Here is a 5,555-nt window from a genome sequence, read left to right on the forward strand (position 1 = left end):
CGTAAAGCATTTCCATTTATTTGAATGCAAGATAAAAGAGCATTGCAGATTAAATGCCTTGCTCACGGGCATAGGTGCCGGGGATCGAACTCCGGACTTTCCATGTATAGCCAGGCACCTTAGACCACTCGGCCAAGGCACCTCTACATTTTATACATGTGATGAAAAAATAAGTGAGCCCTCTGGCTCGGCCATATTTTTGGTCAAAGCAGGGCAGAGGATCATGAAAAAAAACAAAATAATGTACGGAAAGGCTTACCAATTAGAGAATATATTTTTTGGTAATTATTCATAACTCTGAGGGAATAGTTGGTTTGAACCATGGCTGCATGCATAATTTTTTTAAATAAATTTTTGAAAAAACTTGAAAGCAAGGAAGTGATGCGACCAAGCTTTTCATTTGGACGCTTTTGCCTTTTTTAAAGTGGAATTGAAGGAAAATTTTCAGTAAAAATATGTAAGTTTTCAGAATTACAGCCATGGTTTGAACTGTTGGTTATCATCTTGTTTCGGATAACAAAAAATTCAGATAGGGTAGTCATGCAAGTTTTGGGAGTGGATTTGATGTATAGTGTTTTTAATTGAATTACTGCAGGTTTCATGGAAAATCCTTTATTTTTACCCTGAATAGTAATATACACATTTATAAATAATAATAATAAGGCATTTAGGAACGCTATACATAGTACACTATATCATAGCGTTTACACTGTACATCAATTTACAAATACTTAAAAAGCTACATCTATCCTGGATACAAGTACGTTTTCAACTGTTTCTTAAATCTATGAAGAGAAGTTTCAGATCTTAATGTCATGGGAAGCTTGTTCCATTCTTTTGCCGCAGCAACAGTAAAACTACGTTCACCAGCCTTACTCGGGTTGTCTGATAGGTTAGTCGAAGATGATCTCCACTAGACCGCAAACCTTCTCGTTTAGGATAATGAACCTGAAGTGCCCCCTTGATATACATTGGTACATGATCATGAAATGATTTATATACATACAAAAGAATCTTAAATAATATTCTTTGTTTAACTGGTAGCCAGTGTAATGCCCTTATTAATGGAATAGCATCATGTCTACGGTCAACTTTGTGAATAATACGTGCTGCCCAGTTTTGCAGACTCTGTAGTCGCCTTACATGAATTTGGGGAACTTCTGCAAGGAGTGCATTACAATAATCGATCCGAGATAGAACATGACTACGTACCGCATGATGACATGCATCTACTGTTATGTACTTTCGTATGCGACATATATTTCTTAATTGAAACCTAACAGATTTACATAAAAAATCAATTTGCTGTGTCATAGACATGTTACTATCCAAATATACACCAAGACTCTTAATTGAAGTGGATGGTAAGACTTGGGATGTACCAATATCAATAGAAATATTATCTAACCCACGAAGGTTATATGGTGAACCTACTACCAGAAATTCAGTTTTTGCTTCATTCAGCTTTAGTCTGTTACGATTCATCCATGTGCTGATGTCTGCAACACATACCGAAAGGGTTCTCAATGCAGTCTCCAAGCCATGTGCTGCCCTGGGGTCAAAAGATACATAAAGTTGCGTATCATCAGCATATAGATGATAAGACACATTATGAGTTTTGGCAATGTCTGCGATAGGTAGGGTGTATACAGTGTAACCTATCGGTCCAAACACAGAACCTTGGGGAAGGCCGATTGAATTAACAGAAACTAGTGAATGCTTTCCATTTATTTCCACACATGTAGACCAATCATCCAAATAGGTCTGGAACCAGTTTAAAGCTGTGCCCTGGACTCTTATCCGTTTCGAAAGCCGGGTTATCAAAATCTGACGATCTATCGTGTCAAACGCTGCTGATAAGTCTAACGACAGAAGCAAAGTTACTTGACCCTTGTCCATAGCAGACATAATGTCATTCTTCACCTTGATAAGAGCGCTCTCTGTACTATGGTGAGATCTATAGGCAGACTGATGAGGATCCCACAAACTATTTTCCGACATATGATCCGTGAGCCTACGACAAGCAATCTTCTCCAATACCTTCCCAATAAAACTGAGGTTGGATACTGGCCGGTAGTTGGACAGGCAATTCTTGTCATGGCTTGGTTTCTTGAGTAGTGGCCGAATAACTGCTGACCTCAATGAACTTGGAAAGTCGCCAGACTGAAGGGACGAATTTATGATATTCGTCAAAATAGGAAGAAGGTGTGGTAAGTTATCATAAATAAGTTAAGAATGTTATATTTCTTCCCAAGATCCTTTTTATCATCTGTCAAAATATTGCAGTTCTTGGGATAAGGTTGGCATCCGTGATGCAATTTGAAGATTAGCATTTAAAAGATAACATAAAATTTTTCCTAAATGCAAGTACATATCTCTCGTAATAGGCCTATAATGCCCTTTTTACACACGCTAAAATTTCCTCAACCCCGTACTATAGGTGGGGCTAAATTTCCATTTAGTGCCACCTATAGTATGGGGTTAAGCTAAGCCCACTTTGTTTTTACACAGCATTTTTGCAAAGTGGGCTAACCCCACCTTTAGTACGGGATTATTTGGCCCTGCAAAAAAGCAGGGTTAACCCAGCAATCGCGGTGCTAAGAGCGATAGTACAGGGTTAGATCGCTAGAGTAAAACAAAAGTGGGCTTAGCACTCCCATTCATGCCCCACAACAGTGCTGGCCCTGTTGTTCAATCAGAGGTAAGCATAATGAACATTCATGAACACTGCGATGAGGAAAAGCGCGCGCCATAAGTCAGCAAGTTAGAATTCGTGTTTTTAATACTTTCCTCATTGACATCCATCGTGTTATTAAACTAGTCTATTTTGAGGTAACATGTATTTAGTTTTCAAAATAGCGTGTACGGTTTAATACAATTGAAATTGAAACTTCTATTTTAAATTCTAGCGGGGGTACATATGGAACTCTTTCTATTACAATTGATATATGAACATGATTTTATGATGAAATATGAATGCACTTTCGTTTTTATTATTTTGGGAGCCTTGATCCTGACCATGCATGTTAAACTCCAACACATGTGTCTATCTTGAAAAACGCTATCATGATATCACATGCACAGCACATCACAGATGTTGGAGTCACCGAACCTCGTGTCTATTGTATTTTATGTCTTTTCAATTTCCCTGCCCCCACTGGATCGATCTGCTGTTTTATCAAAGTATATGTCTTGCGAATGAAAGGGCGCAACTGTGTTGACAGAAATTCAAACGTGGTTCTCAGCATTCTAAAATGACTCGACCAGTCTTCTTCCATGAAAGTTTCCATCACTATCACCCGCCACAAGAAATTACTTTTGGGCAAACTCCAAATCCTATTATTTAAAACTGGGTCGGCCGAAGAGGTTGACAACATCGCCATCCACAGGTCTATATCCATTCTTTCGCCGTCTTCAATGTTGGATCTCCTTCCATGAAAGTTTCCATCACTATCATCCGCCACCAGAAATTACTTTTGGGCAAACTCCAAATCCTATTATTTAAAACTGGGTCGGCCGAGTAGGTTGACAACATTGCCATCCACAGGTCTATATCAATTCTTTCGCCGTCTTCAATGTTGGATCTCCTTCCATGAAAATTTCCATCACTATCATCCGCCTCCAGAAATTACTTTTGGGCAAACTCCAAATCCTATTATTTAAAACTGGGTCGGCCGAAGAGGTTGACAACATCGCCATCCACAGGTCTATATCCATTCTTTCGCCGTCTTCAATGTTGGATCTCCTTCCATGAAAGTTTCCATCACTATCATCCGCCACCAGAAATTACTTTTGGGCAAACTCCAAATCCTATTATTTAAAACTGGGTCGGCCGAGTAGGTTGACAACATTGCCATCCACAGGTCTATATCCATTCTTTCGCCGTCTTCAATGTTGGATCTCCTCCTCCGACGGAACATATTCCTTCTTGTAATACAGTTTGCTCTCCGTTTCTCCCTATTTTTCTTCATTAAGAAATAGACTTGCAAAATGAGCAAAATGGCACTCATGTTTTTCATCAACTGAATCAAGCAAATAACGTAATTAGGTCTGTCGTATAGCCGGTAAACAATTCCGAGTATATCATATCATATTACACTATATGCAATTTTACACTTCTCTTCTGTAGGTCATATGCCAATCCAGGTCCATAATCAAGTTATCAGCCCATATTTGTCAATGTCACAGTTTTTAATCCTCTTTCTTCTTCATTGGACAATGGTCCATGACTTGTGATCATCCACCTTTCTATCAACATGCTGCTCCCGTATCTGAGCACCTCCCACTGAGCGTATCAGTCGGAGGAGATCTATTGACGTCTTCCGACTGAGAGCACATCCACATTTATATCAACATGCTGCTCCCGTGTCTGAGCACCTCCCACTGAGCGTATCAGTCGGAGGAGATCTATTGACGTCTTCCGACTGAGTGTACATCCACTGTTGCCTCGCACTCCTATGACACTGTCAATACTTTACCAAAGAATTGTCTCAAGAGTAGAAGTTGGCCATGAAAATAATTCTAGGACAGCGTCGTTCGTGAGGTTCTCCCATCCTATCTTCTCCCTATCGTATTCCCCACACAACACGGCCTGCACATCTTCCTCGTAAATTCCCAAATGATTACAATATGGCCCTACTTCTGACAGTGTTTTTTCATTACCCTTCCCCTGATTACATTTTTTTCGCTCTTTCTCTTCAAATTACCAAGATGCACGTGATGATATGTATTGTTTTAAAACATATTTACAAACGCCAGAAGACAGTGCTGCCGTGACTCATCGCGAGGTCTTTGCTGCTTGACATCATAATAATACAAAAAATGTTTGATATCTCGATAGCGGATACAGAGATCATCTTTATGGGGCCTGTCATTGTAACAGGAGGTTGCAAATGTACTTGTATCTGACATGGTATTACGGATTATATAACTTGGAGTACTGGAAAGTCAATTTTTTTTGTAAGATCAAACACACGGAATCGGATTAATCTATACAAAATTCGAGAGACCAAACCTATTTTATTGACTTGCAGTGCACATCCGCTGTTGCCTCGCACTCCCACAATAGAGTCGTGGTCGACGATGACGCTGTCAACACATTACCAAAGAATTGTCCCAAGAGTAGAAGTTGGCCATGAAAATAATTCTAGGACAGCGTCGTTCGTGAGGTTCTCCAATTTTATCTTCTCCCTATCATATTCCCCACACAACACGGCCTGCACATCTCCCTCGTAAATACCCAAACGATTGCAATATGGCCCTACTTCTGACAGTGTTTCGAAATCAGTAGTTGTTTCATTGCCCTTCATTTTTTTTGCTCTTTCTCTTCAAATTACCAAGATGCATGTGACGATATGTATTCTTTTGAAAGATATTTACAAACGTCCAGCAACATGGAGAAATGTTGCATATCTAACACTTTCTGGTTTCTATGTCAGCTCGGAAGCTATCTCGTTGAATTCAGAGACTCTTGACCAGTCTTTCCAGTTTCTAGACACATTCCCCTCAAATGAAAGGGGTCCTGTTTTTTTTCCAACATGTCGTCTCCTCGTAAT

This window comes from Lytechinus variegatus, chromosome 13 (genome assembly GCF_018143015.1).
Source record: "Lytechinus variegatus isolate NC3 chromosome 13, Lvar_3.0, whole genome shotgun sequence".
In the NCBI taxonomy this organism is placed as follows: Eukaryota; Metazoa; Echinodermata; class Echinoidea; order Temnopleuroida; family Toxopneustidae; genus Lytechinus; species Lytechinus variegatus.